Below are 12,443 nucleotides of genomic sequence, written 5' to 3'. Positions count from 1 at the left end.
CATTTCCCATTCTTTTGCCTTCTGTTCACCATTATCTACATTATACAGTTTTGGATCGCTGAGACAATTTCCACAGGATGCTATCTTTCCTTTGGCCAGGTCTTACATCATTCTGAACCAGCAAATAGGAACTTAATGGTACATATCACTGCAATATTAAATCTCATGACTTCATCTTGCTTCTGCTTTTGCATGCAGATAATGCTTGCACACAGATTGATAATCAAACTGCATGGCCACAACCAACATGCACTAGAAAACCATCTGTTTTAATGTAATTTCTTGGGAGGGAGGAATAGGTTCAAGAAATCAGGATGAGACTGTTCTTGTGCCTATTTAATTCAATTTAAGAAAAGCTTCTCTGAAGCATATATCTTTAGGTTTACAAGGAATGCATGTTCGTTATTATATACTTTCCCTGTGAATTAATTTAGACAAATATTTGATTAAAGCTCTCCAGCAAATGAAATCTTGCATGAAAACCAGTACAAGATTATTTTATCTTGGAACACAGTTTCTTCAGTTTAGAAACTGAAATAGATTAGGCAGAGAAAGAAAGAGATTAAATGCTCAGTGCTGGAACATTTGAGAAAACTTTGAAAAAAGCAGGTAGCGGGGTTTGGTACTTTTCTTAGAGAAGAGCCATTTGTTTTAAAGAATGTACATGATCATTTGTTATCCTCTGCATCAGCTTTCTACAATCTGGTGTACTCCAAATGTTTTAGGCAGCAACATGCAGCAAACCCAATTCAGTTGTCAGGGAGCACAGGAACTATGGTGCAAAATATATGCAGAGCACAAGGCTAGGAACCAATGCTCCAAGTGAATGATAAAATCACAGAATTCTAGAGTCAGAAGAACCCTCAAGAGCCAGCTAGCCCAGTCCCCAGAAATGCAAGAAATCCAGGGCTAATGCTGATAGATGGCTGTTTAGCCTGTGTTTTAAAACCTCCAATGATGAAGGTTTCATTGAGGTAGTCTCTTCCACTGCAAAACAGCTCTTACTGTCAGGAAACTCCTTCTAACCTTAAGGAGAAATCTTCCTTCTCAGAACTTGTACTACTGTTTCAGGCTCCACCTTCTTGTTCAAAAGAAAACTAGCTTGTTCCATTTGCCACAGCATCCACTTGAAAATGGTTGTTGCCTCACTCTCTGGCTTCTTTAGTCATGCCCAACTTCTCAACAGTTCATCTTCATTTTCAGCTCATTTTTCATCCCATTTGCTCTCCTTTGGACACATTCCAGTTTGTAAATATCCTTGTTGAATCGGAATACCCAGACCTGAATACAGCACTCCAGGAGAGGGCTGCGTGAAACAAAATAGAATATTACTAATATTTCCTTTGATTTGTATGCTACATTTCTGCTCATGCCAATGGCGCAGAGACAAATTTGGAAGTGCATGCATCCATCATTATAGCCTGACCCCACAAAACCACTACCACAAAATACTAAAAATGCAGGTAGCTGGGTGAGTCTATATTGGCAAATGAGGAGCAGGTATTTTGTAATGTTACTAGCCCTTATTTGCCTACTCAAAACAAAGCCACTCATGGACCACCAGCAGCAATATACTGTTCCTGGGAAAATCCATTTCTCTTCCAGCTCTTATACAGATTGAAGCTAAACTTAAGATGAAAGAGGTAAGCCTGGCAAGTTAATGGCAGATGATACCGTAGTCTCTTCTACTCAGAAACTTCCATCACTTTGATCTGGTGCACCACTGTGATAAAACACTACTAATTGATGAAGCTGATAACTCTACTAAGGGTTTGGTTTAGAGCCTCGTGGTGCAGTGGATAAACTGCTATACTACAACCAAAACTGTGCTCACAACCTGGGGTTCAGTCCCAGGTAGCTGGCTCAAGGTTGATTCAGCCTTCTATCCTTCCAAGGTTGGTAAAATGAGTACCCAACTCATGCGGGGGGGGGGCAATGTGTAGCCTGCATAGTTAACTTGTAAACCACCCAGAGAATGCTTGAAGCGCTATGGGGCGGTATGTAAGCAGCACACTTTTTAGGATTTTTGTTTGCTTGTTGTTGCTACTGCATCACATTCTTGATTCACATTTAGCTTGTGGCTTGTTAAGGCCCCTGGACACTTTTTGCATATACAGTGGTGCCTCGCTTAACGAGTGCCCCGTTTAACAACGAATCCGCATACCGATGCGGATTTTGCGATCGCTTTTGCAATCGCATTACGATGTTGACTATGGGGGAAAATCGCTTTGTGATTTTTCCCCATAGCCCAATTTTCCCCCAGCTGAGCGGCGGGAGCTTTGAAGCCCCGCCGCTCAGCTGGGGGAAAATGCCGGCGGTGGGCGGCAGCCTCGGAAGGACCCCGAAGCCACCGCAGACTGCCGACATTTGCCTTCCGAGCTCTCAAAGGGCCCCCCTCTGATATTGGAGAAAGCCGTTTGAGAGCTCAGAAGGCTCTCAGCGGCGGCGGAGGCAGGGTAGGGGTGTCCCGAAGGCTTCTAGGCCTTTGCCTGGAAGCCTTTGGGACACCCCCCACCCTGCAGCCGCCACCACTGCTGCTTGAGCCCGCTGCCCAGCTGGGGAGAAAGGCCAGCCGGCACTTGGGAAGGAGAGTGGAGGAGGTCCCCACACTCTTTCCCAAGAGCCCGCCACCCAGCTGGGGGGAAAGGCCGGCTGGCGCTTGGGAAGGAGGGTGGAGGAGGTCCCCGCACTCCTTCCCAAGAGCCCGCCGCCCAGCTGATCAGCGTTTCCAAAATGGCCGCCCGTTTCGCGCCTCGCTTACCGAGGCAGCGAAAATGGCAGCCCTATGAAGGATCTTCGCTGAACGGTGAGTTTTTGCCCCCTAGGAACGAATTAAACAGGGTTTAATTCGTTCCTATGGGGTTTTTTGTTCCGTTCAGTGATGTTTCCGTATAGCGATGTTAATCCTGGAACGGATTAACGTCGCTATGCGGGGCACCACTGTACTACTGCCAAACCAGGTGTCACCCACTTTATATCTGTGCATTTGATCTTTTCTGCTTAAATATATAACATCCTACTACTTCCTGATGAATGAATGTTGTGTGTTTTGACCAGTTCCCCAACCCTTAAGTTCATCCTGAATCCTGATTCTGTCCGGACACAATAATTAATTAATTAATTAATTAATGAAAATACATTTCTATCCCACTCTATATCATGGTTTCTCAGGGTAAGATACAGCAAGCACAGTATAAATCAATTTAAATACTATAACACATATATAATTATTTAAATGTGAGCAATTAAAAGATATGGAACAGTTTAAATAATTTTAAATCATGAGAACATTAGAATCATAATATTTTAAATAATAAAATGTGGTCCTTGTAAACAGTTTGAAGACAAAGCTGGTGATACCTTTAGTACAGCAGATTACTAAAGATCACAATCATCATTATCAGAGATGGAGGTTTTCGTATTCGTCTATGAATACGTATATCCCCACACAGGTGGCATTAATGAGGGTCCAACCCCATGGGGCTGGACGGTCCACTCACCAATCTGCTGCAGATGTGGGCAGGGTGATTCTACCAATAGATGTGCAGCACGTATTCCACTTGCCACTATTCAGCCTTGCAGCAAGGCTTGCCCTCTTGCCTCCTGCGGAGCCATTGGTAGAATTGTGCCATCCGTGTCCACAGCGGACCTGTGTGGGGATATTCATATTCGTAAACAAATATGAATACCGCCATCTCTAATCATAATCTTAGAACTGCACAGCTAGAAGGGACATCAAGTCCAGGTCCTCTCAAGAAGGCACAGTGGGGACTGAACTCCCAACCTCTAGCTCCTCAACCAGATCCTTAAAACATTGAGCTATCCAGCAGTTCATCTTTTGACCTGGTAGAGGTCTTCATCAGGCTGGTACCACAAAAGTGTAGATAAAACAGTGGGACATCTGTCTATCTATCTATCTATCTATCTATCTATCTATCTATCTATCTATCTATCTATCTATCTATCTATCTATCTATCTATCTATCTATCTATCTATCTATCTATCTATCTATCTGTCTGTCTGTCTGTCTGTCTGTCTGTCTGTCTGTCTGTCTGTCTTTCTTTCTTTCTTTCTTTCTTTCTTTCTTTCTTTCTTTCTTTCTTTATTTATTTATTTATTTATTTATTTATTTATTTATGTCCCACCTTTCCCCCCAAAATAACCCACGGTGACCCAGACAGCTCCTTCACTCTACCAAAAGTAGGGCCATCTTTACCACTTTATGATCTACACAAATTCTTAGAACATAAGAGACACACAAGAGATGTTCAGGATGGTCATGAATTGCACCTTTTGGCGCTGTTGTGAATAGGTCTCGGCATCTCTGCATGCCGGGCCCATCTTTCTTAAATGCTGTAGCTGGAGTTTAACTAGGAAGACTTGAAAGACCTTCATGAAAGAAAAGAAAAAGAAAAAAAAAGAAACGCTTTTCAGCTTTACAGAAGCTGACATGAGACCATCTCTAGGTCAAGCAGCACTTGTGTTAGCGGCGCCTGACAAGTTGCTCTTGCTGGAGCTAACTTTGCATGCATAATTAATCAATCAATCAGCGCACTCCTGGCCCCCGGCCTCCTCACCGCCCCTTTAGGATTGTACTTATTCGCCAAAAGGGAGAATTTATTCATGTGTCCCGGTTAACATCCGGGGAATTTATAAAGCTAAGATTACATTAACCAGCTACAAATCCTCTAAACCTCCATGACTTACATGCTCTGCATTTGGAAAGACTTGCTGTGACACTTAATATTTTCCTTAAGGGGAGAAAGCATTAAATCTTGACAGAAGAGCCATTACTTCTTTTTAAACCAAATTTGTCAGGAAGGTTAAGGCAGCAACCATTCCCCCCACCCACCCCAAGACAAGTAATCTCCTTGGAATGTCTGTTGGCCTTGAATTTTGGCAAACCTTTAGAAGAAATGCTACATACAAACCATTGCATGCACAGAAGAAGCCATTGAGCCCAAGGATTGCATGTATTGTATACAGTATAGGTTGAGAGGCTGTTCATGTATCATCTGGTGTCTAAATTTATCTGACCCCAAATCAATTTCTTAATATTAGGAGTACTAACCCTGGGTCCTTTTAAGGTGAAAGGTGGGGTAAAAATATTTTAAATAAATAAATTAAATAAATAAATATTGACCATCCCAATGGCTTTTGGGATGTAGTCCTTTACCTGCTTGCCTATAAGTAAGACCCACTGAACTCAATGGCTGGAGTCCTGTTTCACAAATTATGCAGTGTAACTTGTGTGACATCATCACTAACAGCAGTGCCATAGCTTTTTCAGCAGACCAAGGAATAGGAGCAGGACAGGCAAGGGTAATTTTCAGGCATTAAATAGTCCACATCTCCTCCAGTTCCATGGCTCCCAAGGGCTTCCTCAGGTCAAAAGGAATCCTTAGAGATTCCCTGAGCCTGGAGGCTGAGAAGGAAGCTCTTAATTTCATGAGATAGCCATAGTATGTGTGTGTGTGTTTAGTCGTTTAGTCGTGTCCGACTCTTCGTGACCCCATGGACCAGAGCACGCCAGGCCCTCCTGTCTTCTACTGCCTCCCGGAGTTGGGTCAGGTTCATGTTGGTTGTTTCGCAGACACTGTCCAGCCATCTCATCCTCGGTCGTCCCCTTCTCCTCTTGCCATCACACTTTCCCAACATCAGGGTCTTTTCCAGGGAGTCTTTTCTTCTCATTAGATGGCCAAAGTACTGGAGCCTCAGCTTCAGGATCTGTCCTTCCAGTGAGCACTCAGGGTTGATTTCCTTTAGAACTGATAGGTTTGTTCTCCTTGCAGTCCAGGGGATTCTCAAGAGCCTCCTCCAGCACCACAATTCAAAGGCATCAATTCTTCGGCGGTCTGCTTTCTTTATGGTCCAGCTCTCACTTCCATACATCACGACAGGAAAAACCATAGCTTTGACTATTCGGACTTTTGTTGGCAAGGTGATGTCTCTGCTTTTCAAGATGCTGTCCAGATTTGTCATCGCTTTCCTCCCAAGAAGAAGGCGCCTTTTAGTATGTGTGCAGGTTATTATATCATACAAGTTACACCATGTAACCTGCAAAACAGGATTCTAGTTAATGAGACAAATAACTGAGTAGACATGTCTAGTAGTACTACCTGGAATGGAAAATTGACAAACTACACAGAGAGAGAGAGAGAGAGAGAGAGAGAGAGAGAGAGAGAGAGAGAGAGAGAGAGAGAGGAGAGGAGAGAGAGAGAGAGAGAGAGAGAGAGAGAGAGAGAGAGAGAGAGAGAGAGGAGAGAGAGAGAGAGAGAGAGAGAGAGAGAGACCAAAATCCATTCTATATCCACTTTCTGAAAAGTAATCCCCTTTGAATTTCAGAGTATTTATTTCTCAGGAGACCTCTTATTTGGCTTTGTATAAACAAAGGAAATTGTTGCTAAAGGTAGGAAATCTTCTGCACATGTTCAGGTACAATTGTCTTTCTGTTCCCTCAGGTTCCTTTTCAAAGCAGAAGCTGGTTTTTCTTCCCTCAGATGAAAGATATGCGGGAGAGGCTTTATTTCATGTTTTTCTGGTGTTATTATATAGTATCATTGCTAATGTTGATAATTAGCATTTACAAACTATATTGCATGAGTTATAACTCTGAGAACTTCAAAGTTGCCATGGCCAGTGACATATCTCTTTTCTTGAAGGGTTTTGTTGAAGCTATTTCAACCTTGTATGCTGCCTCTGGTAACTTTGTCTGGGAGGGACTTTTCTGGGCTGGGGTGACTGTCAATCAATCCAACAGTAACCAATTGTCCCTTCCCTACCTCTAATTTCTAAGAGATCCATGCCTCTGTGTTTAAGTGTCTTTTTCTGCTGGCAGTTAGTAGTTAGCATGAAGTAAGAATGTAGTCTGTTAGGAGTCTGCTCGAAGCAGAAAGAGTAGTTGGTTGAGGTCTGTTGCAGTAACCATTCGTTTTTGTACAATACACTTGTAGTTTTTGATCTATGCAACTGCGAGTGAATTAAACCTTTTATTCTTTCTCTTACCAGTGTCTCAAAATAGGTTTTTGAGGCTGCAAGTGCTAGTTAATGATAAAATCTGGAGACATAAAGTTAATTCTGCTGTGTAAGTCCTTACACCTCTGCTGTGCAGCTCAAGGTTTTTAGCCAAATTTGAAAACTCTGCAACAGTTTTCTCTGCTAATTATTTTATGTCAAGTTACTGTCACAGTTATGTGCACATATGGTGTTTCAAGTCTACTGTAGAACATGGGGAAGTATAACCTTTGGACTATCATCCTCAGAAGCCCTCTGTCTGCTTGGCCACTGGCCATACTACTTGGAGGATTCTGGGACCTATATTCTCAAAAATGTGGTTTTTCCATGGTGTGTGATCTGTATGATGGACCCAGTGTGATCTGCATGATGCTATGAAGTAGGCACATGCAAAGTACAATCAATTTGTAAAGACTTCTCTGTGCCACTGTATTAATTACTTGATTAAGATCTAATTTATGTGCTAATTTTCCCCCAGCATATCAATGCAGAATTCACTTTCTCCTAATCAGCTCCAAGCAACAGTGTACAGTAAACAGAATTTAGCCATTTCACTGCTCAGAGTATTTGATTGCAGTGGGAGAAAACAGATTTGAGAGACTTCAATGCATCTATTAGAGGCCTGACATACCCTTGGCCTTATAAAAGTTGTCCAAGGCTTTTATCTTGACTTGCTTGGTTCTATAACGGTTTAAGAAACATCCCTCAGATTGCCTTCCTTTTTCCATCTAGCCAAGACCCCACTTTCTCCATCTGGGTTGAAATGTCTGCAGATGTTTGAGCAAGGATTCATGTGAAGCAGTGTGGTGGAGTCAGAGTTTCTAGAGTTGGAATGCTCGTATCCCTTATATCTTTATTTCCATTGAGCTGAGTGGCAATCTCCACATTTGCTGAAACAGTGGGATAGATTTTTCTAACAATGTAATATTGGGAGGAGCTATCCTTACTGCAACGTAAAGCATTTGAGGATGCTCCTGGGGAGGGGGGGCATGGTGACAGGAACAATAATAGTAGAGTCTGTGCTTCAAAAATTTCCCAGCATGCCATTGCTCGGATGCAAGGCTAAATGAACACAGGGAGACATCTGGGAGAAATGATGAGGTATCATGCCCTTGGTGTTATCTTGTAAATTCACATGCTGTTCTTTGTTTGCTTTCCAACCAAATGAAAACACAACATGGTAAATGTGTTCCATAAACACCCACCCGCTGAGAGAAATGGCAACAGTGAATTTCTACAGCTTATCCTGAAAATAAGAACATTTCATCTCTGAGAATGAGGGATGGGGAAATTCTGAAAGGACAGCATACTAAGTTATGAAGGGGACTGCAGGAAAAGGGAATGTTTTAATTAAGAATCTCAGAATATGTCTGCACACAAATGCAATAATGGTAGAGAACAGAAAGCCACATATTTTATTTTTCTTGTGCTAAAGCTCTGTCTGATTATCATTATTAAAATTATAGAAGATGTGTGTGGTGGCGAAAGATACTACCCACCCAGAAAGATACTACAAGGATTCAAATTAGAAAATGTCATAGAAATTAAATCTACCTTTTCCCAAGTAGGATTTTGAAAAAGGAAAAGAGTTGGAAAGATCACTAGATAAAATGAGGGTGTCCAATGCCCTAATGTTCCTAGTTCAAACATTTCCTTTTTATTTAAAGCTAAAAGCAACCATAGTGGACCCAGTGTGGTGTAGTGGATCGAGTGATGAACTGGGGCTCTGGAGACCAGGGTTCAAACCCCCACTTGGGCATGGAAACTCACTGGGGGAGTGGAACTGGTAAAATCACTCCTTAATATCTTACTTACCCTGAAAGCACTATTAGGGTTGTTATAAGTCAATTCCGACTTGAAAGTACATACCTAAATGCAACCAAACTTGGCTGTTTTTGGAAGGAACACTATGATGGCTTAGCATTATGTGGCTGAGCAACCACAGGCTTTGGGCCCACACATTCTCCCAGAAGTGATGTGGTGACAGCAGAAAATATATTTAGAACAGAATTCACGGTGTTACATTTTAAAAGAACTTATTGTGGCACTCATGCATTGTCAGGAGTCAGATTGCCATTATAATCATTTCTCTAACCTTGCGAGTAACTTGCTGAGTTTCACATTATTAATGTGTTGTGTCAACTTTAGTAACAGTCTGGGGAAACACAGGTAAATGCACACAGTTTTTTATGGAGCAAGGTGTACTTCCTCCTCTATATCGATATTTTCACAGGGAAATACAAACCCAATAAATATCTTCCATTCTTAGGAACAATTATATAAATCTTTGCTTTTCTCAATTCCACAGGAATAAAAAGTGAACTGCAGCATTCTTCTCTCCAGCAAGGATGGTGGTGTATCTCCTCAGGGTTTTTTCTTTTCCCTGATTTTTAAAATTCTTTTTAAAGGGGGTAGGATTATGGGGAAGGGAATGTAGCATCCCCTCAGGTTTTTGATACTGTTCTTACATGAGTAAGAACAATGTTTTGTTAAAAAAAACACCTTGTGTTTGCACAAATTTCCATGTTTCGCACAACACTGTGTAATCCCAAGTTGTAAATTGTCCCAAGCAAGGATGGGGCAACACAAAATCTTGCTAAAATGGCTGCCACTTTATCAAGGAACTTGAAACACTTGTCATTCTGTGTATCCTGAGCACAAATGTGTGTTGGGCTTTCTAAAGACAAGGCACAATGAAGATATTTTACACAAATCACAAAGGATTTGCGAGAGTGAAAAGAGCCCCCTGCCTTGTTTTCAACCAGAGGTGAATACTCCTGAGTAGTGGTTCCCAACCTTGGGTTCCCAGATGTTATTGGAGTACAACTTCCAGAAATACTGGCTAGCACAGTTAGTGAAGGCTTCTGGCAGTTTTAATCCAGGAACATCTGGGGACCTATAATTGGGAACCATTGTCCTAGGGCTTTAAACATTTTCCTTGAGTTGTCTGTTTCTATTGTGCAGGGACATAAATATTTCCTTCTCTCATTTTCATGTCAGGGCAAGGAATTAGAACATTCTTCTCCTCATTACAGACTATGGTGAAGAATCTTTTGATGCTCTAGTTATAGGATTTGCACTGGCAAGAATAATGCTTTGTGTAAAAGATACCCTTTTTTGTGTGAAACTGCACATTTTATGCAAAGTTGTGTAACTGTATGAAATTTGTTTCTTGCTTTACTTAAGAATTTGAAGCATTAGATGGATTGTTTGTGTCTTTCTTAGCAATCTGTTATTGTATGCTTACTGTGTTTCTATGTGTGCGCTTTGCTGTTCAAATGGAAAGAATGCTACAACCATTCTGCTCAAGTTGAGGAAACCTCAATGAAGAAAAAAGGTCTTGCTCCTATCTGGAAATGAGGAATCTCTAGGGCTCTAACATTTTTCTGTGATTTTTTTGTCTTGATAAGACAACCTGTATCACCACCAGCACCACCACCATCATAATCTTAGAACCACAGGCTGGAAGGGGCATCAATTCCAGTCCCTGTCATGGAGGCACAATGGGGAATTGAATTCTCCTAAACCAATGAGCTGGTCATTAAGAATAAGGAATGTAGCCAATATTTCTACCATGTCTAGTGATACAACAGACTAAAACAATGACAACAAGAAGTCATGGCAACTTGATTTCTTTCTTATTAGGTTGAAACATTTCACTATTCATCCAAGTAGTTTCTTCAGTTTGAGGACAGTTGGTGGGAGATTCCTGATGTATCCTCCTACCAACTCTCCTCAGACTGAAGAAGCTACTTGGATGCGTAGTGAAATGTTTCAACCTAATAAGAAAGAAGTCCAGTTGTCATGAGTCAACTTCCAGATAACCTCACCTGGATGACTGAGAATCTTCACATATATAATGATAAGGCATTTAATAGTTATTCTTTACTAATATGTTACGCTTCTGGCGCAGAGTAAATGAAGACACTTTACCAGTTCTTCTTTGACGGTTATATTTACATATATGTACACTTATATACAGGCAGGTCTCTACAGCACATCTAGAAGTATTCACACAGTCCGACAGCATGCGTGGCAGAAAATCACATCAGAAGAAGAGAACATTTCACAGACACAGTCCATATTTATACATAATCTTGTCTCTGTCCAGTCCAATCGGGTTCCAGGTGACCTCATCTCTGCACCTGGGCTCCTTCTGGTTTCACCTCATTGCATCAGCTTAGGATGATTCAGCTTTTCTCTCATCTGCACATAATGGCAGCTCGTTAATGAAACATATATGGGTTCAGGCCTATAAAATTCTATACCCTGACATAATAGTTATTACTAATAATTATTAATAGTTATTAATAGTTATACTAATAGTTATTAATAGTTATTCTTTACCACAAAATAATGTATCAATAAAAAATAGAATGATTAACTGCATGCCCTCAAGTCAATTCTGTCATATGGTGAGCCTTTTCAGGGTTTTCTTGATAGAGAGTACTCAGAAGTTATTTACCCTTCCCTTCTTCTGGGATATCCTGGGACTACGGAGCTTGTCAAAGGGTACACAAGCTGGCTTTTCCCCTGAGAAGAAATTGGTCAAGGCAAGAAGGCTAACGGGATTCTCACTTTTCACAGTGGGAATCGAACTCTCAACCTCTGGCTCCACGGCCACATACCTAACTTCTTAAGTTATCCAGCCAGTTACAATTAAAAATATGTGTATCCTAATGCTGAATACTGGAAATATGTTCATTTATTTTTAAATCCAATGAAGGTGCTTAACATTATAACATCAAGGACGTTCTGAATAATTTTTTAAACCAAAATTCTGGCCTGGAGTAGTTCAAAAAGAAACAAAAATAGAGAGATAATCCTAATGACAGTATATTGTTAGATGTTAAATGGCTCACCATGTACTCCTGTGATCCAAATTGTGATATGATATAATAGACCTAATGAAAGGAAGTTGGATAAGGAAATTGATGCAGGGGGATATTGCTTTTTAGGACACAAAGACTGCAAGCACTAGAAGTGCCTATTCGTGCTACTTCAGATGATTGTAGCCTTGCTCTCATTTATGGAAACAGAGCTAATAGGGAAAACAAAGACGTTCAGTTTTTACATGTCATCCAGCATAGTCCATTCCTGTATGTCAGCAGCTTTTACATTATATCTACACATGTAAGGGGACAAAGCTGGACAGATAATTGGTCTCCTACTTTGAATGCTAGGTCTGAATGAATGCTAACAGCAAAGGCATTCACCCACTAAGTTTTATGTGCTTTCTCTGGTTTTGCATTCATTTCAACCTAGATATAAACTGTTCTTAAGAGTGGAGATGATACCCAGAACTTTAGCACAGCCCCCTCCATGATTTTGGCAGGGACACCACAACATACAATTTCGGTGTGCTTTTGCAGATATCATTATTCATGCTGTATTTTTTTGAATCCACCTGTGATCCATTTTCCACAAG

The 12,443-nt window shown here is 41.1% G+C and overlaps 1 long non-coding RNA gene across 1 annotated transcript in view; it reads right to left on the bottom strand.

The window, feature by feature from the left end:
- Positions 1–6,213: 6,213 nt before the first annotated feature.
- The window catches only part of LOC144588998 (uncharacterized), a 30,467-nt gene continuing 24,237 nt past the window's right edge, over positions 6,214–12,443 (bottom strand). The window contains exon 2 of the long non-coding RNA XR_013544815.1: positions 6,214–11,221. This is a non-coding gene — a long non-coding RNA (uncharacterized LOC144588998). The remainder of the gene's footprint in view (positions 11,222–12,443) is intronic.

The sequence above is a fragment of the Pogona vitticeps genome, chromosome 4 (genome assembly GCF_051106095.1).
Source record: "Pogona vitticeps strain Pit_001003342236 chromosome 4, PviZW2.1, whole genome shotgun sequence".
NCBI lineage: Eukaryota > Metazoa > Chordata > Lepidosauria > Squamata > Agamidae > Pogona > Pogona vitticeps.
The sequence above is the reverse complement of the archived record's forward strand: the minus strand, read 5'-3'. Positions and strand labels throughout refer to the sequence as shown.